This window comes from Narcine bancroftii, chromosome 1 (genome assembly GCF_036971445.1).
Source record: "Narcine bancroftii isolate sNarBan1 chromosome 1, sNarBan1.hap1, whole genome shotgun sequence".
Taxonomy (NCBI): Eukaryota; Metazoa; Chordata; class Chondrichthyes; order Torpediniformes; family Narcinidae; genus Narcine; species Narcine bancroftii.
Window position 1 is genome coordinate 108,435,041 of NC_091469.1, and position 26,818 is coordinate 108,461,858.

The 26,818-nt window shown below is 41.9% G+C and overlaps 1 long non-coding RNA gene across 2 annotated transcripts; it reads right to left on the reverse strand.

Moving 5' to 3' along the window:
- Positions 1-2,246: 2,246 nt before the first annotated feature.
- LOC138741860 (uncharacterized) lies at positions 2,247-26,637 on the reverse strand. Of its 2 annotated transcripts, none has more exons than XR_011343888.1 (3): positions 26,579-26,637; positions 26,145-26,201; positions 2,247-3,896 (listed from the first exon to the last, which is right to left on the reverse strand). It is a non-coding gene; the product is annotated as an uncharacterized lncRNA (long non-coding RNA). The 2 variants fall into 2 exon arrangements; XR_011343851.1 differs by having other exon boundaries at positions 26,477-26,609.
- Positions 26,638-26,818: the final 181 nt, after the last annotated feature.

A 26,818-nucleotide genomic window follows, 5' to 3' on the forward strand; every position in this document is an offset into this window, starting at 1 on the left:
GTCTTAAAGTATTGCTCCTAGCCAGACCAGGTCATTCTGGACTGGTCGACCTACTTGTGATATGCTCCAGTCTTTTAGTTAATAAAAGCCTTGGTTTGGATCAACAAGTCTTTGGTTCTTTCGACACGCTCTACAGATATGTTAGGCAGGAGGATGGTAGGGAGTGGAAGCCTCAGGGCCTGACATCTTAGCTTAACCTGTAGCCCCTCTGTGTTGACATGGTCGGGTCTTCTTTAAATGGCTGCTGGTAACTCTGTAGAGTTTAAATGGTCGGTGCGATCTCTCTTTAAATCTCTCTCAATGTTTAAATGGACTGAGCATCTGCTGCTTGCGAGTCACACTGAATTGAAATGGCCTGTTTTCTGGCTGTTTGAAATTCCTGCAGTGTTTAACTTGCCTGAGCGTTGGTTATTTAAAGATCCCGTGGACTCACGGAGACTGCCGTTACTGCCTATTTTTAGGACATCTTTATTCACAGGTAAGTTTGATTCTGTGGTCCTGGGGTTGAGTTATACTAGTTCTGAACAAGAGTATTTGATAATTCCCGTCAGAGTTGCATGCAAAGTGTTGCCACTGTAAGGTGCCGTTTTGAGTTCATCTTGAATTTCACCTTGGCCTCTGAAGCTCCAGAGTAAACAACCCAAATTGGTCAAATCACACATGCTCTAAACCAGACATCATGCTGGTAAACCTCTTCTGTACCCTTTTCAAAGCTTCCACATCCTTCCTTTGATAAAGTGACCAGAATTGCATACAGTATTCTAAGTGTGCGGAAAACAACATTTTATAGAGCTGCAACACAACCTCCTTACTTTCATAAGCAATGTCCCATTCCATGAAGCCCAGCATACCATATGCCTTCTTCCACCTTATGTACTTGCATGTCCACTTTCAAGAAGGTATTGCCCCAGACCCCTATAGACTTTCCCCTTACATTTGACCTCCCAAATATAACATTTCACACTTGTCCGGATAAATGCAACTCCACACAAGTCCACAAATCCACCAATCTTTGCATCATCTGCAAATTTATTAACCTATCCAACTATTTTTTTCATCCAAGTCATTTATCTTTATCACAAACAATAGAGGTCCCCACACAGGTCCTTGCAGAACACCACTGGACACAGAACTCCAGGCCGAAGTTCCCCCACTACCCCGTCTTCTGGATCAGCCGACTATGAGGGACCTTGTAAAATGCCTTACTAAAGTCATCACACTGAAGTGCTGTGGAAATTCAGCAGGTCACACAGCATTCAAATGAGGGAACAGGCAATTAATGTTTCAAGCCTGAGTCCTTTGTCAGGAATCTGGAAAAGCAGGTAGACATCGGAATAAAAAAAGGTCTTTACCTCCTCCCTAATAGAACACAGAACAGCCCCTTTGGCCCACAATGATGTGCAGACCTATATATGCCTACCACAACAATCCAATCGTTCCCAACCTCACAGCATATATCCCCCCCCCCCCAACATTCTTCTCACATCCATGTCTCAGAGTCTTTTGAATGTCCCTATTGTAGCAGCCTCCACCAATACCCCTGGCAATGCATTCCAGCACTAACATGCTTTGTTCACAATTAGATTCTTGTGTTGGGTCCAGGAAAGTGCCTCTGAAATAGTGACCCCCCACCCCCCAGGAATTTAAATTTCCTCCACCTCTGATTCCCTCATGATCACTAGGCTTCCCCTCTCTGGTTTTCCCTTCTCTTCCAATTTGCTCCTTGGTGAAATGAATTGTCAAAACAGGGAGCATCAAACTTCTGTCCCAGAATAATGCTAAGTATCATAGGTCTACTGTTACAGAATAGGTTAATATAATTATGATAAAGCATATCTTAAATGGGGTAAAGATTGTGAGGTTAGATCACATTTCACAAACAAACATCTCATGTGCCATGCCGGGATAGACTTCGTGTCTCCAATTGGCTTTGCTGGGAGAGTACTTGTGAGAATTTTACAAGTAGGTGTAATGGATCACCATGTTTGTACAGTACCCAGGATCAAGAACTGAAAATCGTTTGCTATTAAAACTGATGCCAGAAGTTTAAATTGCTGGTTCAAGTTGGTGTTCCAAGAGAGGTCATGTGGTTTTGCTAACAGAGAGAAAACAATCACTTTTAAAAATATTTTATTTTTGTATTACTTTCAAAAATTATACATAGTGACATTTTAAATATGCAATATATTAAACTTCTCATAAAGAGAACGAAGACAAAGCAGTCCCTCCCTCCCTCCCCCCTCCATACATATAGATCGATTCACTGTCAGAGATTACATATATTTTAAGTATATAGAGAACAGTTGAGGAAATTATGTTTTTGTACATATAATAGTTATTTTTATAACCTTTATTTTCCTTTTTATTACTGTATCTGGGCCCCTACATGGTCCAGGTATGACTTCCAGACCTTTACAAAATTGTCATATTTATTCTTTAAGTTATATGTGATTTTTTTTCCATAGGTTACAGCTGTTTATTTCTGCAGTCCATCATGCTATAAGTAGAGAGGAGTTGGACTTCCAAGTGATTGCAATATATTTTTCGATACCACCAGTTCTAGTTTTAGAAATGAGATTTGATATCTGGTCAATTTATTGCTTATTTCCATGAAATTACCTAATAGATTTCGCTTTGGTCGCCTGTGAAGGCCACTCCTGTTATCCTGCATATTTTTTCTGCAATTTCTTGCCAAAATGGCATCACTTTCACTCACAACCATGTGGCTTGTAGAAAACTTCCCGTCTCAGTCCCACATCTGAAACACATCTCTGAAATTTCAGCTTTTGATTTGTGTAACTTTTGTGAGATAAGATATCCCAAGATAAGGTGTAAAGAATTATACTGAACCAGTCCAAATCTTCCATTTATAATTGATGTCATGCTGTCCTTACACCAATCTGACCAGCTCCTTTCTGAAATCACCACATCCCGGTCCAACTCCCATCTTTCCCTTGACCTCTGCAACCCTGGTTTTAGACTTTCGCTCTGAAGAACATAGTACATTTTTGTTATAAATTTGGGTGTACTCCCCATTCATTCAGTTTCACTAATGTCAGGTGGGGGTCAAAGTTGGTCCCCATCTTTCTCTTAAGAACTATCTAAACTGGAGAAAACAGAAGAAGGTTCCATTGGCCACTTTGTATTTGTGTTTAATAGTTCAAAGGACATGAGTTCCTTCCGTATAACAGTCCTTAATATATCTTATACCTTTGTCATACCATGAATTTAATATTAATACACATGTTCATAGGTAATAGCACATTTTTACTCAGTACCGCTTTTATTAAAATCCCTACTTTTTTCCCATACATTCATTAATTTCTTGCCATATTCTAACCATATGTATTAGAATGGGGTTATCCGTCTTTTTCTTTAGTGATTTTAAACTCCATTTATAGATAAAGTCCTTTGCTTCCCCCTCCTCCATTGAGAACATTCCCATTTGAATCCAAGATGGGAGGTTGTCTTCAGTGAAGAAGGCTGTGAGAAATCTAGCCTGTGCAGCTAGGTAATATCTTTTTGAAATCTGGAAGTCTAAGTTCTCCCAGCCATAGTCCCATGTCAGTTTTTCAAATGCAATTCTTGGTACATTATTTTTTTCATAGGAACTCTCTAATATGATTGTTTAGTAGCATTAAAAAGTTTTTAGGTAATGGAATAGGCAGCAATTGAAAAAGGTATTGCAGTCTTGGCATCACTTTCATTTTAATGAAAACATTCATACTTTGGAAGAGAGAGGGACTGAGAGATTAAGCAGCAGTTGATGTTGAAGACTGCAAGTTTGTAGACCTGCTGCAAGATCCCATTTTCAAGATAAGTTTGAGTTCTGAGTTCAGCTGATTATAAATCTCTGAGGTCAACTTCAGAAGCTGTAGCTGGTTAATTTGTTTCTCCTGAAATAAGGGAAAAAGAAGAATGCTTTGTGGTTAACCTTGAAGAAGCGATTATCTTTCAAGAGAGAGCAAGTTTCTTCAGCAAGACACTTAGAATTAGAAGGGGGTTAAGTTAAGTTAATAGTAATAAGTTAAATATTGATATTATTAAGTATTAAGAAATAAAACCATTTTGTTTAAGTAGCCGTTGTCTTGGTGAATTTTTATTGCTGTTGGTTTTTGAGTCCTTTGGGCTCTAACAATACATTGTTATGGAGCTTGGGTATATATGTACTGTTACGAGCCCAGAGGACCCCAAAACACAGCAGCCATAGGTATTCACCAAGTCAAATGGTGACTTAAACAAAAGTTGCTTTAAATTATCTTTAAACATGAAAACAGAATCACACTTTGACTTATCATTATTAACTTAACTAACCTAACAATCCCCTTCTAATTCTAAGCGCATGTGTATGTAATGTGTGTGTAAGTTCAGAAAAATTCTTTGATTCACAGTCCAATCTCACTTCTCACTTTCCAAGTTCACCGGTATCAGGCAATTCTTATAGTGTGCACAGAATTTAACATTTATGAAGTTCACCAGGCTTTGTTGATCGAAAGGTAAATGGTTACTGCTCAGGAAGGATCTTAGTTTTCAGAGAGAGATTTGGTGTTTGCTGCACACCCACAACTGATTCCTTTAATCAGCCACTTCAGTTTCTTGCCGAAGAAACTTGCCCCATCAAGGTCCTCGAGATGATAACCTCTTTTTTTTCAGGTCACCACAGTGTTCCTTTTTGTTTCTCTTATTTCAAGTGAAATATTAGGCAGCCGGTCCTCTCCTCTTGTATGGACCACAAGGGCTTTGACCAGGCACTCAACCAGTCTATCAAATGGGGCTTTTCTAAAAGCTTGTCAGCTTGTCCTGTTCCAGTTCCATCTGTTGCTGCTGAACTATAAAAACTGCAGAACTGATCCCTCTCTCTCTCTCTCTCTCTCTCTCTCTCTCTCTCTCTCGCTCTCGCTCCCTCCCTCCCTCTCTCTCAGAGAAAAGTCTATTTCTCTCTCTCTCTCTCTTTCTCTCTCTCTCTCTCTCCCTCCCTCCCTCCCTCTCTCTCAGAGAAAAGTCTATTTCTCTCTCTCTCTCTCTCTCTCTCTCTCTCTCTCTCTCTCCCTCCCTCCCTCCCTCTCTCTCAGAGAAAAGTCTATTTTTTTTTCTCTCTCTCTGCTTGCAAAAAAACACATGACCCTCTTAGAACACCAAGCAGCACTTTAGACAGCCTGTGGCGCTGGACCTAGTCCTCCGAGTCCTTTCATCTGTTACTTTTAAAAACAACAATCCATTAGTGAAGTCACTTGGGCTCTCTCCAAAACTTTTGCAAAGGCCTTCGGAACCGGACAGTCTAGCTTGAGCAGAGCTCCAGTATTTTAAATGAGAAATGTTTTGGTGTTTGTATGGGACCTGCACTAAAAAAAAACCTGCCATACTTTATCTCCTAAAATCATATCTATATACAATACAAAACACAACATATTCTGTCACAGTACACCAGTGGATTTCCTGATTTCTTCAACAATCGCCTGTTGCAACAAATTCCACAGATTTACCACCCTTTGGCAAAAAAATTCCTCCGCATTTCTGTTCTAAACGGATGCCCTTCAATCCTGAATTTGTGCACTCTTGTCCTGGACGTTCCCACCATGAAAAACAACCTCTCTACATCTACTTTGTCCATACCTTTCAATATTCAAAATGTTTCAATGAGATTCTGCTCATTCTCCTAAATTCCAATTAGTTCTGGTCAAGAGCTGGCAAACGCTTCTCATATGATGACACTTTCATTCCTGGAATCATCTTTGTGAGCCTCTGAACTGGGGCAACAAATATATTAACATACAAATGATTTTGGATCCAACACTTTCCTCCCCTGTATTTTTCAATTTTATTTGTCATATCTCTGACAAACTGCCCCTTTGCAAAAAATGCCTTCTGTCACTGAAATGTCCCTCAGGATTACCTTTTTTCCATCTTCTTTGTCTTCCCCTCAGTAAAAGTGACAAGTTCAAGGTCAGGACCCTATTGTATTTATAGGTGCATTATTACCCTCATTTTGAATTTTGATGAAATGAGGCAAAAGCCAAACTGTGAAAGAAGCAAACTGAGAAAGCCCCAAATCAGATTGTTGCAACAAAACATAGTGCTGGAGAGGAGCTCAGTGGCTCGATCAGCCTCTCTGGAGCAAAGGTCTCAGGTTGAGAATCTGCAACAAGACTGATTGAACCAGAGAGGTATATTCTCAACCCAAACATCCACCACCCCTTCTCCTCACAGACCCTGGTCAAGCCAGCGACTTTCTTTTGTCCCAGCTTCCAGCTTTTGCACTCTCTCTCTTGTCTCGAGACCTTTTAAACAAGTTCCACAAATCCCAAGCCCTCTCAAATAAACTGTCCTCAAAGAAATTTTGATTTTAGAGACAAAGGAATGGACTGCACTTTGCATTTTTTAACACTGCAAAACAAAGAAAGCTACAACTCCCACAGGCTGTGAAATGCATGCTGCGTCTGCAGAGGGTCTGGAATGTAAAGAACAGGAAGAAAGTACGAGTGTCTGTTTCCATCCTCTGAGGCCTTGGCACATTAACCTTCCAACACAGGTTCCTTTTTCCTCTCCAGGACAGGCTACAGGAATCAACGAAGAATAGGGTGGAGTGAACGGAAACAGCTGCCCTTGGAGATTGGATAACATTCTGACCCGGTCCTGAGCGAACCCAACTGCACTCCGATAAGCATCATTGTTCATTCCCAGAATTATACTAGCATCACATGTCTACATTCCTATGGAACCTGGGTGTAAAGTTACCAATATGTATGCCACAGCTTTTCCTGATTGTTTCCACAACTTTATTTATGAACATCCAACGGTTGTCCCTAATAGCAGAATGTTATCTCTGCACAGAAAGCTGTTGATTTAAAACTAAGCTCAAAAAGCTGCAGGATCCTGCCCTTTAACCAGATTCTCCTACACAAAGGAATCTTAGCTGGCATGCAGCCTATATTCACAAGCCCACCATTGGACTCTAATGCCTTTGGTTAATGAAAATTTCATTGGGTTTTAATTTAGTAGAACATATTGAACCAGGATTGTGACCAGGGTGACAGAAATCTGTTAAGATGTTGGCTGCCTCTTGAGGTAATGCCTCCATGGTTGTTTTCAATGGTTGGGATGCCAGAGTCTGTGATGGACCTGGGGTTTGCTAACTTCTGCATTCCTGGACACTTGAATTCCCAATCAAGGCTGACACAACCAGTCAGAATTCATTCCACAGCTCACGCTGTAGAAGTGTAATCAAGTATTTGAAGATGTTCCATATCTCCTCAGACTTCACAGAAAATAGAGGCCCTGGTGTGATTTCTTCCCAGTTGCCTGGATGTGTTAGCTCCAAGGGAGGAGCACTCAATATCACCAAAAGCAAGGAGCTGGTTGTTGACTTCAGGAAGGGAAAACCAGAGGTGTATGATGGAGTGATCATAGGGGATCAAAGGTGGAGAGGGTGAGCAAATTTAATTCTTGTGAGTCACTATCTCGAAGGATCTTTCCTGGACCCAACACTCTAATGGCATTGTGAAGAAAGCACATCAGTGCTTCAGGAGTTTGCAGAGGTTTGGTATGACGTCAGAAACCCTGGCAAGGAAAGTGTGCTGAGCAGCTGCACCATGATATATATGGGGACAACAATACCCCTGAGCATATCAGTCCGATCTCTTGGTGCCTGCCACATTGACCACCGCCAGTGGGCTGATATCGCCTTAAACCGTACATCTTGGTGCCTCACATTTCGGCAGGCAGCAACCTCCTTTGAAGAAGACCGCAGAGCCCACCTCACTGACAAAAGACAAAGGAGGAAAAACCCAACACCCAACCCCAACCAACCAATTTTCCCCTGCAACCACTGCAACCGTGTCTGCCTGTCCTGCATCGGACTTGTCAGCCACAAACGAGCCTGCAGCTGACGTGGACATTTACCCCCTCCATAAATCTTCGTCCGCGAAGCCAAGCCAAAGAAGATAGCACCATAACAGGTCCTTCAGGCCCACGAGCTTGAGCCACCCAAATATCCTAATTAACCTACAACCCCCATATGTTTTGAAGGGTGGGAGGAAACCAGAGCCCCCAGAAGAATCCCACCCAGTCATGGGGACAACCTAGAAATTCCTTACATACAATGTCAGATTCGAACCCAGGTCGCTGGTGCTGTAATAGTGCTGTGCTAAATGTGGTGCTAACCATGCTTCCATTTAATTGAAATTTTAAGTTTAAATTTAGACATACAGCATGGTAACAGGCCCCTACACCTCCAGCATTTTTGGAACGGTCGGAGGAAAATAAAGCCGCCGAGGAAAACCCACGCAGACACAAGGAGAACGTACAAACTCCTTACAGATAGCGCTGGATTCGAACGGGGTCCCTCTCTCCCTCTCATACTTTTTCCCCTTCATTCTCTCTCATTCCCTTTCTCTATCTCCATCCTTTTCTCCCTCTCCCTCTCTCCCCCTCTGTCATGAGGGACTGTCTGTCAGTGTGCTCACTCAGCAGCTTCCGTTAGGAGAAAGGAGACTGACCTGCTGCTTTGTGTGCGAGTGCCAGCACTGTTGTCCAGTTTGTGACGCTCCGACTCCCAGAGTGTGTGTGTGTCCGACCTGTGCTTCTCCAGTACCCTTTCAAGAGGAGGAATTCATGTGGCAGAAGTCACTTGACAACCCAAGACAAGGTTTTACAAGAGAAGACTCGTGTGACAAAAGGTCACTTAGCAACCCTTAAAAAAGGGCTTTGGAGGCGCAGACTTAATGTTAGTGACTAGGAGGTCACTGTGTGAAAATTCACTTTGTGAAGAAATTAAAGGTGGTTGTTACCACATTAGAAAACTCAGGAAAGTCTCTTGTATTCCCCTAAAAATTTCATAAGTCTGTAGTGATAATAGTCATCTCTCTCCACATCCAACTAAAAACCTGTGCGCAACTAAACTAAGAAATCAATGCCTGGAGACCAGACTCTGTGGACTGACTGACTGAACATAACTGACTTGAGGTTTTGCCTTGGGAGTTTTATTTTGGGCTTGGACAGTAATGGTCTGGGTTTTTTTTTCCACATGCACATTATGAATACCTATTGTTAGTATATAGTTGTCATAAAGGCTTATGTTCGGGTGTTAAGTTTATTGAGTTAATTCTATCATTGTCAATTGTTAATAAATTTTGAATTAAATTTAACCCCTCTGTTTATGTGTATCTCACACACACACACACACACACACACACACACACACACACACACACACACACACACACACACACACACACACACACACACACACACACACACACACACACACACAGTCTCTGTAGAAAGGACTGTGATCTTGAGCCCTGTCACAAGTGGACACTGAGGGTAATCTCTGTGTAAACACCTCTCCAGTATTTGGTTTGTATTGTCCAAGGAGCCACATGAATGCCAATAGTGTCTCTCATAGAGAAGGTTCCAACACTACAAATATTTAGACACATGAAGGTGAAGAGTTTCATGCATGGGTTTCGCATTTCTTTCTCTTTTTTTATGAATAATTTATTTCTGAAAACTATTAAAAAAAAGATTCTGTCAGCTTTTTAAAGCATCTTAAATAGTTGAACTAGAACAACACCATGGCCATGCATAACCAGGCAAATCTGTGCTGTTTGTTCAGCCGGTGTCATTGTGGTAAATCTGCAGAGATGAATGGGTACTGCAGGTAAAGTCTTTCCAAAGCTCTGTCAATACTTTCAACATTTTGTCCTTCAGTTCGCTCCAAATAAAGGCAGTTTTTACCTTGTTTTCTCGTACCATCCACCCGCTGCCATAAGCAAAATTGTACCACATTTAGTGACGTATTTAGTGGATTTAATTTACTTTTATTTATTACGAGATGAGGTAAAGGGTAGAATAAGAAGATTAACAACGTTTCAAAAACAGGAATGAGTTTAGTTTACTGTGTAGATGGAGGAAAGCTGCAAAATTGTAAAACAAAAGGCGGAAGTGAAGAGTGGGCCTCCCTGTTATCTGCATCCAGCAGTCGTGACCTGGTGATTGGGAGGAAGGAGCTGCTTGTGTGGAGGAATTTCCTGTCTCAAGTTAAAGTGGTTTCATGCGAAGAGTTGAAGGGTAAATCTGCAGCTTTTTCTGTCAGCTGTAGATCAGGTGAATCAGGTGAATGCTGGTGGCCGAAATAGATCAACCATGATCCTTTAGCCAACGTTGCAACATTTTTAGTCCTTTTTCCCTCTGCCTCCTTTCTTCCAGCTCTGCTTTCACTGAGTTAACCCCCCCTCCCCCCTCTCCCATTCCCCCCATCAATTCTTATCTTTCCTCTCTCCTGGACTCCTCTCCATATCCAATTCTCACCTTTAGTCTGTTGGTCTGTACTTCTCCACCTGCCCTTTCTTTTAATTCAGGCACCTGCCTGCTTTTTACTCACACCTTGAAGCAGGGGCTCAGGCCCAAAACCTGCTGAGTTCCTCCAGCATTTCTGTGTTTTTACTACAATCACAGCGTCTGCAGACTTTCATGTTTCTCGATATTCACAGCAATGCTCACTTCCTGAGTGGGACCACTGACCACAGGGTGTTGGGCAAGTGCGCACTGCCTCTCCAAGCTGCTGAGATTGAGACTTGGCACATCCTCCCACACCTCTTCACATTCACTCTCACATTGAAAAAAAAAGTCGCTCTTGAAGGAAATAACTGTGAAAAATAACTGTGCTAATCTGCTTCAGGGTTTATTGTTTTTTTTATATGTTTGTTTTAAACCAGCTAACGGTTGCAATTATAGACCATTTCATGTAGTTGTACAGTGAGAGTTTACTATTGATGTTGAATTTACTGGAAAACATGGTGAATAGTTTCTCTTAAAAACACCCATCATCAGCTGAAAGAAAGAGAAACAGAACTGAGGGAGAGAGAGAGAGAGAGAGAGAGAGAGAGAGAGAGAGAGAGAGAGCTAGTGCAAAATAATGACTGAGGGGGAGAGAGATACTTAGAAAGTAGAAACACGCTGACTGAGAGATAGGGAGAGAGGGCAGAGTCCGGGGTGGGGGGGGGGGGGGGGCATAGCTGTAAAATGGTTGAGAATGGCTGATCTGTAGAACAGAACACCCTTCATAATTTTGTTTACCTCTGTCAAATCTCACCACCCCCCCCCACCCCCATTCTCTGATGCTCTGGGGAATAAAATCCTCACATTTAACTTTTATAACTCAGTCCCAAATCCCAGCATTATCCTTGTACATATCCTCTGCACTCCTTCAATCTTATTGATATCTTTCCTGTAGTCAGATGACCAAAATTGCACACAATACTCCAAATCTGGCCTTAACAATAGTTTTACAACTTCACTAGAACATCTCAACTCCTATACTCAATACTTTGATTTATGAAGGCCAATATGCAAAAAGTTCTCTTTATGGTCCTGTGACGCCACTTTCAGGGAATTATGTATCTGCATTCCAAGATCCCTTGGTTCTGCTGTACTCCTCAGTACCCTACCATTCACTGTGTTTGTCCTATTAAAGTGCAAAACCTCATTTTTTCAGCTACTCCAGACCCCGCTTTAAGCTTTGAAAGCCTTCCTCGCTGTCGACTGCACCTCCAATTTTTGGCATATGAACATTTACTGATCCACTTTACCACACTATCAGATCATCACACAGTGTGGATACAGGCCCTTTGGCCCAACTTGCCCATGTTCCCACCTGCCTGTGGTTGTCCCATATACATCTAGACCAACAATTCTCAATGGGGGTCATACAACTTGCCTGGGGGCCATAGCACATTTAAGGGGGTGGGGGGTGGGGGGGGTACTGTCTGAAATCATAAAATATATATATTTTTTAATGTAGTCAGTAGGAGAGAAGTACGGAAGAAGCAAACTAAACTTGACTGCTTCACAGAGAAGAGGGCCCATAAACTTTGAGCAGAGTCCTAAGGGCGCTATTGCCAAAAACAAAGATTGAAAATGGCTACTTTAAACCCATCCATGCATCTGTCCAATTTTTTTCTCAAACGTAGCGTAGTATCTTCCTCAACCTCCGGCAGCCCGTTCCATACACCTCAGGTTAATGTTAAATCTCTGCCTTCTCACCTGAAACCTATGTCCTTTGGTTATTATCTAGATCATTGATACAGATAACAAATAACAATTGACCCAGCACTGATCCCTGAGGCACAACACTAGTCACCAGCCTCATCTATCACTTTCTTACTTCTCCCACAGAACCAATGTTTAATCCAATTTACTACCATGTCCTACCAAGCAACTGAAACTTCTTGACCAACCTCCTATGTTGGTCCTTGTCAAAGGTCTTATTAAAGTCTATGTAGACAACATTCTTGTCTTTTCCTTCTTTAACTTTACTGGTAATCTTGGCAAAATTCTGTAAGATTGGTTAATCATGACCTACCACCACAAAGTCATGTTGACTATCCTTAATCAGTTTCTGTCTATACCTAGTCTTTTTAAGTTCAAGTTCATGTGAAGATACCTTCCATTAATTTACCCACTACTGACATCAGACCTATAATTACCTGGATTTTTCCGAGAGTCTTTCTTAAAGAACAGAACAACATTAGGTTTCCTTCAAACCTCCAACAACTCATGCTGGGGTCCTTGCAATTTCTACACTAGCCTCCCTCAATGTCCAAGGGAACATCTTGTCAGGTCATGGGAATTTATCCACCTTCAAGACTGCAAACACCTTCTTCTCTTTAATTTGTGTAGGGTCTATGCCCTCACTGCTTGTTCGCCTCACTTCTGTAGGCTCAGTGTTCATCTCCTGAGTAAATGTAGGTGCAAAATAACCATTTAAGGTTTTCCCATCTCCTTTGGCTCCATACGTAGACGACCACTCTGATCTGCAAGAGGACCAAACCCTAATAACTCCAGTGCACCTACCTGCATCACTGTATGGTTCAATTGGATGACATCTTTACAGACTTTTAGGAAATGAGAATTGGATAAGCAAGTTTGCGGATGACACAAAGATTGGTGGTGTTGTGGACAGTGAGGTAGATTACCGTAGATTAAAAATTGATTTAGGAAGGCTGGAGGTGTGGGCTGAGAAATGGCTGATGGAATTTAATACAGATAAATGTGAGGTGCTACATTTTGGAAAGGCAAATTTAAATAGGTCATATACATTGAATGGTAGACAATTGAGGAGTGCAGAGCAACAAAGGGATTTAGGAGTTATGGTAAATAGTACCCTCAAGGCTGATACTCAGGTAGATGGTGTGGTGAAGAAGGCATTTGGAATGTTGACCTTCATAAATCGGAGTATTGAATTCAAGAGTAGGGAGGTTATGATGAAATTGTACAAGGCATTGGTGAGGCCAAATTTGGAATACTGTGTACAGTTTTGGTCACCAAATTATAGGAAAGATATAAACAAAATAGAGAGAGTGCAGAGAAGGTTCACGAGAGTGTTGACAGGATTTCAGGTCTGAGTTACAGGGGAAGGTTGTGCAGACTGGGGCTTTTTTCTCTGGAGCGTAGAAGATTGAGAGGGGACTTGATAGAGGTGTTTAAGATTTTAAAAGGGACAGACAGAGTAAATGTGGATAGGCTTTTTCAAATAAGAAAGGGGGAGATTCAAACTAGAGGACATGGTTTAAGATTGAAGGGGGAAAATTATAGGGGGAACATGAGGGGAAATTTCTTTACGCAGAGGGTGGTGGGGATGTGGAATTAACTTCCGGCAGACGTGGTCGAGGCGGGATCATTGGTTATATTGAAGGAAAGACTGTATCGTTACATGGATAGGAGGGGACCAGAGGGGTATGGACCGGGTGCTGGTCAGTGGGACTAGGAGGGTGGGGATTTGCTACGGCATGGACTAGTAGGGCCGAACTGGCCTGTTCTGTGCTGTAAGTGGTTATGTGGTTATATGGTTAATATAGAATGTGTGGAATGGGTGGGATAAGTTGATTTCAGGCAAGCAAGTACAAGGTTAATGGAGGAACTTCAAAGATGAAAATCTGAGAGTACAGAGTTTGTATGTTCAGGATTAAAAGCAAGATTAGCAGGCATAAGGAACTTCGGTTTTTGAGGAATATTGGGAATCTTGTTCAGAAGAAGAGAGGGGTGCATAGCAAATATAGGAAACATGGAGCAAATGAGGTACTTGAGGTGTATAAAAAATGCAAGAAAAACCTCAAGAAAGAAATGAGGAAGGCAAAAAAAAAGACATGAGGTTACTTTGGCAGACAATGTGAAGGAAATTCCTTAGGGTTTCTACAGGTATATTAATAGCAAAAGGATAGTAAGGGATAAAATTGGTCCCCTTGAAGATCAGAGTGGTTGGCTTTGTATGCAAGTAAAAGAGATGGGAGATGACTTAAGTGTGTTTTTTCCAATCAGTCTTAAGTCAGGAAACAGGCACAGAGTGGTGGGAAGTAAGGAAAACAAGCAGTGAGGTCATGGAACCTATACATATTAAAGAGGAGGAAGTGCTTGCAGGATAAATCCCCATGAACTGACAAGATATTCCCTCGGACCTTGAGGGAGGCTAGTAAAGAAATTGCAGGGGCTCTGGCAGAAATATTTAAAATGTCCTCAGCCATGGGTGATGTGCCAGAGGATTGGAGGGTAGCTCATGTTTTCTGTTGTTTAAAAAACACTCCAAAAGTAACCCTGGATATTATAAGCTGGTGAGCCTGACACCTGTAGTAGCTAAATTATTGGAAGGCATTCTAAGAGATTAAATATACAATTATTTGGATAGCCAGAAATTGATTGGGGATAGTCAACAGGGCTTTGTGCATGGTAGGTCATGTTTAATCAATCTTGAAGAGTTTTTTGAGAAGGTTACCAGGAATGTTGACAAAAGAAAGGCTGTGGATGTTGTTTACGTGAACTTTAGTCAGGCCTTTGACAAGGTCCCACATGAGAGGTTAGTCAGGAAGGTTCAGATGCCAAGTATTCATGGTGAAGTAAAGTACTGGATTCGAAAATGGCTGGATGGGAGAAGCCAGAGAGTAGTGGAGGATGAGTGTTTCTCAGACTGGAGACCTGTTTCTAGTGGTGTGTCTCAGGGATCAATGCTAGGATCACTGCTGTTTGTCATCTATTTCAATGATCTGGATGATAATGTGGTAAATTGGATCAGCAGGTTTGCAGATGACACTAAGATTGGAGGTGTTAAGGACAGTGAAGAGCGTTTTCAAAGCATATAGAGGAATCTGGACCAGCTTGAAAAATTATCTGAAAATTGAATTTAATGCATACAAGTGTGAGGTGTGGCATTTGGAAGGACAAACCAGGAAAGGACATACACGGCTAATGGTAGGGTACTGAGAAATTCAGTAGAACAGAGAGATCTAGGAATACAGATACATAATTCCCTGAAAGTGGCGTCATGGGTAGATGGGGTTGTAAAGAGAGCTTTTGGCATATTGCCCTTCATAAATCAAAGTTTTGAGTACAGGAGTTAGGATGTTATTGTAAAGTTGTATAAGACATTAGTGAGACCAGATTTGGAGTATTGTGTGCAGCTTTGGTCACCTAACTGCAGGAAAGATATCAAGAAGATAAAAAGAGTGCAGAGAATATTTACTAGGATGTTGCCCAGACTTCAGGAACTGAGCTAGAGGGAAATGTTTTGCAGGTTAGGACTTTATTTCCTGAGGGGAGATTTGATAGAGGTATTTAAAACTATGAGGGGGAGAGATAGAATAAATATAGATAGGCTTTTTCCACTGGGGGTAGGTGAGATACAAACCAGAAGACATGGATTAAGAGTGAAAGAAGAAATGTTTAGGGGAAAAATGAAGGGGAACTTGTTCACACAGAGAATGATGGGTGCATGGAATGAACTGATAGCTGAAGTGGTGAATGCAGGCTCAATTTTAACATTTGGGGCTTCAGAGGAGACTGGTTTTGAGAGAGTTTCATGTGGAAGCTTCAAGCCTTGAGGAGCATCCGGAAATATCAGGTCTGTAATTAGAATGAGCCCTGACCCCCTCTGCTCCCAGATGCAACAAAAGCAAGATTCCCCTTATCCTCACCTACACTCCACCAGCCTCCACATCCAACATATTATCCTCTGTAATTTCCACCAACTACAACATGATCTGACCACTAGACTCATCTTCCCCTCTCCTCTCCTCCCTGCCTTCTGTAGGGATCTCTCCCTCCGTGACTCCCTTGACCACATCCCTTCCCACTAATTGTCCCCTTGGCACCTTCCCCTGTGATCACAGGAAGTGCCATATTTGCACCAACACCTCAAAACAGCCCTTTCAAATGAAGCAACCCTTCACTTGAGTATCTGCGGTAGTCATCTATTGCATCTGGTGCTCCCTTTATGGCCTTCTCTTCATCAGAGAGACTGGACGCAGACTGGATGATCAGTTTGCTGACATCTTCTCTCTGCCTGCATCAGTGCCAGGGATCTCCCAGTGGCCAACCATGTCAATTCTGAGCTCTACTCCCATGCTGTCATGTCTGCCCATAGCCTTATGTACTGTCAAGTCAAGACCAACTGTAATTTGGAGGAGCAGCACCTAATTTTCCATTGGCACTCTCCAATCAGATGGCATTAACATTGACGTCTCTGGTTTCTGTTAGCCTACTCCCCATTCTACCTCTCTTCCTCATCCCTCTGTCTTCTTTTCTCCAGCTCTCCATCCCCTTGCACCTCCATTCAAAGAGCCATTCCTCCTCCCCCTGCTTCCTCTGTTATCCACCCATTAGCTCTCCCACACCCCCCCCCACACCCCACCATCCCTCTCCCCTCTCCATCCACCATTTTGTTAGGAAGCCTTCCTGCATTTTGTCATACATTGAAGGGCTCAAGCCCAAAACGTTGATTATGTATCTTTATCTTTACCATATAAAGTACATTGTTTGACCTGCTGAGTTTCTTCTGCATTGTGTCTTTACAGTGATTGGAGGAGGCAATCGAATAAGTTGAGTGAATCAAGACCTCAAGAAGTTTGTTGGGCTAAGAAATCAATCTAATGTATCATAAAGAGAGAGATAGTCCTGGTCATCACACTACAGGAAGGATGTGGTTGTGTTGGAAAGAGTGAAGAGGGGATTCACCAGGATTCTGTTTGCATTGGAGGACTTGAGTTATGGGGAGAGATTGGATCGGTTGGGCCTGAGTTCCCTGAAGCAAACAATGTCGGAGGTGACCTTGTTTGCTTCAGGGAATACAAGGGGCATAGATAGAGTAGGTAGTCATCATAATTTCAAAACAAAAGAGCATTGGTTTAAGGTGAAAAGAGGAGTTTTAAAGGGAATCTGAGGGGCAGTGTTTTTTTTATACAGAGAGTGGTTGATAGCTGAAATGAACTATCAGAGAAGGGGATGGAAGCAGATACAATTATTACTTTAACAATGCATATTAGACATTTAAAATTATGAGAGGGATAGATAGAGTAGAATTGAATAGGCTCTTCCCCTTGAGGGTAGGTGAGATTGGAATGAGGGATCATAAGTTAAGGGTTGGAGGCAAAAGTTTAGAAGTTACATGAGAGGGGGCTTCTTCACTCAGAGAGTGGCTGAGTGGAATGACCTTCCGGAAGAGGTGATTGCAGCAGGGACAATTTTGTCATTTAAGAGAAGGTTGGATAAGTTCATGGATGTGAGGGGATTGGAGGGTTATGGACAGGGAGCAGGTAGGTGGGGCTAGAGGAGATCATTTAAATTGGTGCAGACTAGAGGGGCCAAGATGGCCTGTTTCTGTACTGCAATATGTACAAGATATATATAAAAAGTAACGTGCAATTAAAAATATTGTTTTCTGGATTGAATTAGCTCCAAGAGCACTGAAAAGAACAATATTCTGAGGTTTTGGGGAAAATTTACCTGGCTGTGGAAGCATCAAAGAGCCAAGTGATACACTACCAATAACTAGAAAAGACTGAAGTTGAATGAACTTTTATTAGGTTTAGAACAAAAGCACATACGTGCTGCTCCACTATTCTGCACTGAGCGGAGGGAGGGGGGGAGGAGGAAAGGGGACTGTGGAACATTCTGGAGCCTGTGGGAGGAGTCACAGACACAGTCAGCCAATGAGTGTGCCCAAACTGACAAACATATACATACAGTGGTTTACCACACCAAGTCCATTTCTGCAGCTCCATCAGTAAGTCACTGGAAAAATAAATCATATTGATGTGACCTTTTATGATGCATCCAGTTTCTATACGTCTGACATAAAAACAGAAAATGCAGGAAAACCTCAACAGGTCCATAAGACATAGGACCAGAAATAGGCCATTAGCACATCAAGTCTGCCTCACCATTTAATCATGAGCTGATCCATTTTCCCATATCCTTGCTGCCCGGCCTTCTCCCTATAACCTTTGGCTAATCAAGAACCTTTAATGCATCAAATTACTTGGGCTCCACAACTACCTGTGGCAACAAATTCCATAGATTCACCAACCTCTGGTGAAAGAAATTCCTCTGCATCTCTGTTCTACGTGAACACCCTTCAATCCTGAAGTTGTGCCTTCTTGTCTGAGGCTCTCTCACCATGAGAAAAAACCTTTCTACATCTACTTTGTCAGTGTCTTTCAATGAGATCCCCCACTCATTCTCCTAAATTCCAATGAGTACAAGCCAAGAGCTGTTAAACATTCCTCATACGAAAACTGGGCGGCACGGTTGACGTAACGGTTAGCACAACACCTTTACAGCACCAGCGATTGTATCCCACGCTGTCTAATAAGGAGTTTGTATGTATGAGTTTGTATGATCTCCCTGTGTCTGTGTGGGTTTTCCCAGGGGCTCCAGTTTCCTCCTGCTGTTTGATACATATTGGGGGTATAGGTTAATTGAGTGTAAATTGGGCGGGATGGACTCATGGGCCAAAATGACCTGTTTCTGTGCTGTATTTCTAAATTATAAAAAAAACAATTAAAATTAGAAAATTTAAATTTAATGCTTTCTTTCCAAGAATCATCCTTGTGAACGCATCTGTGGAAAGAGAGAAAGAGCTAACGCTGAGTGGCTCCAACATTTGCAGAATTTATTTCTTGTTTCCAACATTTGCCTTGCACTGTCTGTAAATCTCTGAGAGTTCCCATTCTTCGACCAGAAAGTATTGAAACTACAGGCTCCTGATTATTCTTCTCTCTGGAGATACATATGGGCTTTAATCATCAAATGAGATCTCCAAACCATTTTATATTTACTGAGCGAGGAGTTGCTCTATTGTCATTGTTTCTCAAGAAAATCACACGAGATTGAATGTGACCTGCTGGAAGTTTATAAAATTAACCTTTCCTGTTGAATCATAAAGAAAATGTGTACAAAGTGCATTTTACTCTGTAGCATTGCACAACTTGATAATTAATAAATCTGAATTGCTGCATCCTTGATCTACAGTAATTTCAGCAGCTAAAATAAACAGATTATTTTCTTTTTTCATATTTTTTAAATTTAGAGATACAGCACAGCAACAGGCCCTTCTGTCCTACGAGCCCAAGCCACACAAATACAGTTATGCACGCAATTAACATCTCTGGAATGTGGGAGGAAACCTGAGTGCCTGGAGGAAACCCATGCGGGTCACAGGGAGAATGTACAAACTCCTTGCAGACAGGGGTGGTTCATTGGCAGTGTAATCGCTAATAGTGTAAATAAACAATTCAGACTAATTGACCTCATCATCTATCAACATTAGAAGATGCAAAGTATTTAAGAAGTTTTTCCTCTCTTCAAAGGGTTCTGTGAGTATGCTGCTCTCATCGTCTACCATCTGCATGACCTGCTGAGTTTGTGTTTTGTGCAACATAAGTATGAAAGATACCAGAGATCAGAGTGAAACTTCATCACAAAGAGGAGCCGGGGTAACTTAGCAAGTCGGGCAGCATTCATGGAGAGAAATGGTCAGTCAACGTTTTGGGTTAAGACACTTTTGCAAGACCCAAAACGTTGACCGCCCATTTCTTTCCACAGATGCTGCCTGACCCGCTGAATCCCACCAGCTTCTCTGCAGTCCTGATGGTTCTCCAAGTTATTCAGAGTACTGTTTCATCACAAATTGAGATGATGACTTTGGAGAAGGAATCTGGGACGGCTTAGGCTTTGTGTTCAGGACTTTCAGAGTCAAAGAATGATACAGTGCTCATGCAGAATGAGTGCAGATGGACAAAAATAGTTGGCATAGAAATGGTGGGTGAATATTGGGCTGTACAATTCAATCAGAATCAAAATTTATTGTCATGATCATGTCATGAAATTTGCTGCTTTGCGGCAGCAACACAGTGTAAATATTGCTATAAATTACATATTTTTAAAAAATCAGATAAATTAGTGCAAAAGAAGATAAAGTGAGGTCGTGTCTGTGGTTCATTGTCCATTCAAAAATCTGATGGCAAAGGAGAAGAAGCTGTTTTTGTAACATTGGGTGTTTGTTTTCAGGCCCCTGTACCTTGTTCCTGGTGGTAGCTGTGTGAAGCGGCAATGGCCTGGGTAGGTGAGGGTCCTTGAGGATAGAGGCTGCTTTCTTGAGACACTGCCTCTTGTAAGTGACTTCGATGGAGTGAAGACTGGTGCCCATGATGGTATTGGTCAAGTTCACAACTCTCTGTAGTTTTTTTCCTGTCATGTGCTTTGACACCTCTATGCCAGACAGTGATGCAACCAGCCAGAATACTCTCCACTGTATACCTGTCGAAATTTGCAAGAGTTTTTTTTGTTTGGTTTGTAATTCGGAACAGAATCTTCAGCCAGACTCATCCTTGCCAACCAAGATGGCATTCTGAGTTCTCTCATTTCCCTTCTTATCCATAAACATGTCCAAGTTTCTTTGAAAGTTGTAATTGTACCAGCTTCTATCACTTCTCCTAGCTGCTTGTTCCAGATACAAACTGTGGAAAAGGTTCCCCTCAGATCCCCTTAAATCTCTTTCCCTCTCACCTTAAACCGATACTCTCACATTTGACAATCATCTGGGAAGAGTACTCTGAACATTCACTTTATCCATACCCTTCATGATTTTATAAAACTCTCTGAGGTCACCTCTCAATCTCTCTAACCCCTCCCTGTAACTCATCCCATCCAGTCCTGGTTACGCCTTGGTGATCTCTTCTGCACCCTATTCAACTTTTTAATGTCCTTCTTGTGGCTGGGTGGACTAGTACTTCTTCACCAACACTTTGTCCAGCTAAATCATGTTTATACTCCATACTCTGCCCAATGTAGCCAGAATGCCAAACACTTACTTTATCACCACCCTGTTCACCTTAGTTTCCACTTTCAGGAAACTATGTACCTGTGTCCCTCAGCCTCTCTGATCTTCAGCACTCTCCAGGACTCAACCATTCATCGTGCCCTGGTTTGACTTACAAATCATTAACAAAGTACAAAAAATTACATGCAACACTCCACACTTGTCAGAGTTTAATTCCATCTGCCATTCCTTGACCCATCTTCATAACTAATCCAGATCCTGATGTAAATTAGGTATCCTCCCTCACTATCCACTGTACCATCAATTTTGGTGTTATCCACAAATTACTGTTCACCAGAGAGGGACCTTGGTCAATGTGAGGTCAGTATAGAGCAGGCTTATATACTAGACCATGTTGACTTTCAGAAAGTGGAAGTGCTAGATCTTCCTAAAACATTTGGATTGATATAATTGAGATATACTCCACTTAACTACAGGATGTGAGGGAAGAGATTGTCGGGGAATTGGCAATAATATTTCTATCCACTGGCCATAGGGAGGAAATGGAAGATTGGAGAATGGCAAATATAGTCCCCTTGTTTAAAAAAAGGGTAATAGGGAGTTTCTGACTGGTGAGTCTTAAGTCAGTGGTGGGCAATGTGTTGGAGAAGATACTCAAGGATAGGATTTATGAACATTTAGAGAAGAATAGTCTTCACAATAATAGTTAGTATGGCTCTGTGAGAGGAAGGTCATGCCTTAGCAGCCTAGTTGAGTTTTTGGAGGAAGTGACAAAAAAAATTGATGAAGGCAAGGTGGTTGATGGTGGATGTGGTGTATAAGGATTTTAGTAAGGTGTTTGATGAAATTCCAATGAAAGACTCATTCAGAATGTCACAAGGCATTGGATCTACAGAACCTTGGCTGTGTGGATTCAGAATTGGCTTGCCTACAGAAAACAGAGGGAATGCGTCTGCCTGGAGGTCAGCAAATAGTGGAGTTCTGCTGGGATCTTTTCTGACCTGGACTGAGAAGTGGAAGGATAGGTCAGTAGGTTTGCAGATGACACAAAGGTTGGAGGCGTTGTGGATAATGAAGAAGGTTGTTGTATGTTACTGCAGGATATAGATAAGGTGCAGAGTTGGGTGGATGTGGCAGATGAAGTTCAATTCACACAAGTGTGAACTGATGCATTTTGGAAGGTTGAACCTGAAGGTGAACTATATGGTTAATGTCAGGATTCTTAACAGTCTGGAAGACCAGAAGGATCTTGGAGACCAAATTCATAAATCTCTCAAGGTGGTGTACACAGGTTGATAGGGTAGACAAGAAGGCTTATGGTATACTGGCCTTCATCAGTTTGGGGATTGGCTTCAGGATCTGTGAGATAATGATGGAGCTCTACGAAACTCTGATTCCATCACAGTTATTGTGTTCCATTCTGGTTGCCTCATTGTAGGAAAGATGTTGAAATGTTGGAGAGAGTGCAGATAAGATTTACCTAGATGTTGCCCGGATTAGAGAACTCATCGCATGAGGCAATGTTAACAGATGTAGGGATTTTTCTTTTTGGAGTGAAGAAGGATGAGAATTGACTTATTAGAGATCTACAAGATTATGAAAGGCATTGATATGGTGGACAACCAGCATCTTTCTCCTAAAGTGAGATTAGCAAATACCAAAGGACATCTGCGCAAGGTGAGGGGAGGACAGTTTAGGGGAGACGCCAGGGGTAAGTTTTTACACAGAGACTGATGAGTGCCTGGAACGCATTGCAAGATGTGGTGTTGGAGTCTGATACAATAGGGGCATTTAAAAGTCTGTTAGACAGGCACATGAATGCCAGAAAAATAAATGGTTCTGGGCAGGACGTAGGGAAGGTTCAGATTGTTGAGTAGGTTTATATAGGTCAGCATAACCTCATGGGTTGAAGGGCCTGAATTTTGCTGTAATGTTCTATGCTCTGTGTTCTATTAATTCAGAAGAATCAGGATAGATGCATCCCAAAGAAGAGCAGCATTCTAAAGGGAGTGTGAGGCAACTGTGGGTGACCGGGGAAGTCAGACACAGCATGAAAGAAAATGACAGGGCATTGCAAAAATTAGTTGCTGGATTATTTGATAGATTTTAAAAACCAATAGAAGGCAAATTAATGAGCATGGTGTGGGGTGGGGGGGGGGGGGGGGAATGAAACATGAATGTAAGCTAGCCAATAACATAAAAGAGAAAATTAAATGTTTATTTGGGTATATAAAGAGTTTTAAAAAAGCAAGAGTGAATATCAGACTGATAATGATAATGAGAAAATGACAGAGGAACTTAATCTGTATTTTGCATCAGTCTTCACTGTGGAAGGCACCAGCGATGTGCCAGAAATTCACAAGAGTCGGGGGACAGAAAATGAGTGTAGTCACTATTAGTCACCTGGACCAGATGGACTACACACCAGGATTCTGAGAGAGCCAGGTGATCAGATTGTGAATGCATTAGTGGTGATCTTTCAGGAATCGCTAGAGTCAAGAATGATTGCGGAGGACTGAAAAATTGCAAACGTTGCTTCAGTCTTTAAGAAGGGAGAGAGGCAAACGACAGGAAATGATAGGCCTGTTAGGTTGACTTCAGTGGTTGGCAAGATTCTCAAGTCCATTGTTAAGCATGAGGTTTCAAAGTACAGTACAGGGGTGCTTGATTATTCTAGAGTTCATTATTAAGGATGAGACACAAAATAAAATATGCCAAAGTCACTATGGTTTCTTTCAGAGCAGATCTTCGCCTGTCCAATCTCTTGGAATTCTTTGAGGAAATCACGAGCAGGACAAAGGAGAGTCAGTGGATGATGTTTACTTGGATTTTCAGAAGGCCTTTGATAAGGTACCTGAACAAGATAGGAGAGCCCGTGGTGTAATAGGAATGGCACTAGCATGAAGATTAGCTGACTGGCAGAAGGGAATGAAGGGAGCCTTTTCTGGACGGTTGCCGGTGACGCATGATGCTCTACAGGGTTCAGAGTTGGGTTCACTACTTTTTATATTGTCTTCCGATGATTTAAGTGACTGAATTTATGACTTTGTAGCCAAGTTTGCAGATGTCATAAAGATCTTGTTCAGGAATCCTGAAACGATAACTTGCAGATTGATTTGGTAGCAAGCAAGGCAAAATGCAATATTAGCATCCATTTCAAGAGGACTGGAATGTTAAGTTTTTTTGCATTAGTGGAAGGTGCCACAGCATGCCAGAAGTTCGAAAGTGTCAAGGGAAGAAGTGAGTTTAAATCACTATTACTGAGGAGAAGCTGATTGGAAGTTAAATAGTCTGAAGATGGATAAATCACCTGGACCTGATGGACCACATTCCTGAGGAGATTGTGGAAGGTTTCATAGAATCATTGGATTCTGGAAAATTGCAAATGTCATTCAACTCCTTCAGAAGAGAAGGGGACAAAAGGTAAAAAAATTATAGGCCGGTAAATCTAACTTCAGTGGTTGGTAAGATGTTAGAATCTATTATCCAAGATGAAGTTTCAGGGCACTTGGAGGCACACAGTGAAATAGATATTTATCAGGGGAAATTATGCCTCACAAATCTGTGGGAATTCTTTGAGGAGATTGTGGCCATTGGAATTGTAGTGGACATGACGAAATAACCACATAAGGTGTTTCTAGAGTGAATCAAACAGATTTACTCTTCATCACCCACACAAAGCCAGAATCACGCTCTTGACATGCGCTGACATCATCACATATGGCTGGTTCAATGCCTTCTGGGAGTTGTAGTGCCTCCATAGTACTGCTACATGTTAACAGAAAGGACAAAGGAGAGTCAGAGATGTAGTTTACTTAGATTTTCAGGCCTTTGACAAGGTGCCACACATGAGGCTGCTGATCAAAATGAGAGCTCATGGTATTACAGAAAAGATACCAGCATGGATAGATGATTGGCTCACTGGCAGGAGGCAGAGAGTGAGGATAAAAGAGGCCATTTCTGGTTGGCTGCTGGCGACCAGCAATGTTCCACAGGGCTCAATGCTGGGGCCACTTTTTTTAACAGTATATGTCATGATGGTGGATCAGCTAACTTTGTGGCCTAGTTTGTAGACGATACAAAGATCAGAGAAGAGACAGGTAGGGTTGAGGAAGTCTGCAGAAAGACTTGGTCAGATTAGGAGATGAAGTAAGGAAATAGCCGTGCAAAGAAGTGTGTGACCATGCACACTATTACAGGGCAAGTATCCCGGGTTCCAATCTGCCACTATATGTAAGTAATTTGCATGTTCTCCTCATGACAGTGTGGGTTTCGTCCGGATGCTCCAGTCTCCTGCCACATTCCAAAACATATAGGGCTGCCTGGTGAATTCGGTGTAATTGGACGGCAGGGGTTTCATGGGCCGGAAAGGCCTTCTACCTTAAAGCAAAAGGATCTGGCACACTGGATAAGACGTGAGCTATTTCTGTATCTCTATAGCTGAGCTTATAAAGTTGCCTAACAGCACAAGAGATGCTTGGCTGTATCCACAGGCATTACAATGCAATGAATTTGAAATCTAAACATAGCATAATTAGCTGAAAAGTTTTTGTGGTCTCCCTTTGATTTGCTGAGAAAATGCACTGATACTCTCATGCTCACTGGTCTGAATTAGTTTGGTGTACAGCCCATCCCCCGATCGAGTCTGACCTGAATCACTCACATTGCTTCTTTTCCCACAGATGCAGCCTGACTTGCTGAGGGGTTCTAACATCTCTTTTCGTTCCATAAGGTGACACATTTCAGACAGACAGTCCCACTAATCGCTACTTTCCTTCAACAAGAGGTGACAATTCAATCACCCGACTGTCGAAGCAGTTTCAAATGTCGAAACTGAGGCTGGGGCGGGCAGACAGAGGTTTTCAGCACCCCCCACAGTTTTGCACCTTGCAGCATCTAGAAAGCAATCTGCCCATGCAGAGATAGATTCTGACTTGGCATTTGTATGATTACAGGAGATGTTGCATAATAAAATCATACTATCCAGGTAACTAATTTACTAATATATTACAGTAAATAAATAAATGAATAACAGTACCTGATATTTTACATTTATTGAGGCCTGATATGTTACCCTCGCAAACTTCAAAGGCATCTGCAAAGAGGAAAAATGTTTCATTGTTACCCAGTTCCCACCTTTTGGATCAGTCATGAAAACAAAATTGCACTTCATGTTCTCTTTTTAAGGCTATTTTGCACTGTTTTTGACAGTAGTTTGAGAATATGTTGCAAACCCCATGCAGAAAATAGGTGGACAGGCAATATCAGTGATAAAGAAGGACCCTGATCCTGGAATGATGCAATGTTTTACTCAGCTGAAGGAAGGCAGTGCTCGGGAATCCCGGACACATTTCTACAAATCCTTCTTACTTGAGATTATCACTGCTCATTCCAGACTCTCCAAAGTTAAATCCATTTGACGCAGTTCCTTTTCCCATTTGGTTGACCATTGTTCTATAAAACAGTACAAACCAGCAGATCCACTCATTTCCTTCCTGGCTGCCAGGGCCTGGAGGAGAAATTTGATCCTTCAATAAAAATCAACAGTTCAATAGAATGCATTATAATTTAAACACAATTCCAATTCCAGAATTGGAAGCATACCTAAAAGGCTTGTTCATGTAGGCCTGGAGTTGATTTTTGTCTCTGTGACAATAATGGGAAGACATTTCAAAATGTCAGCAATTTTCATTCTCCTGTGATGTTTGCATT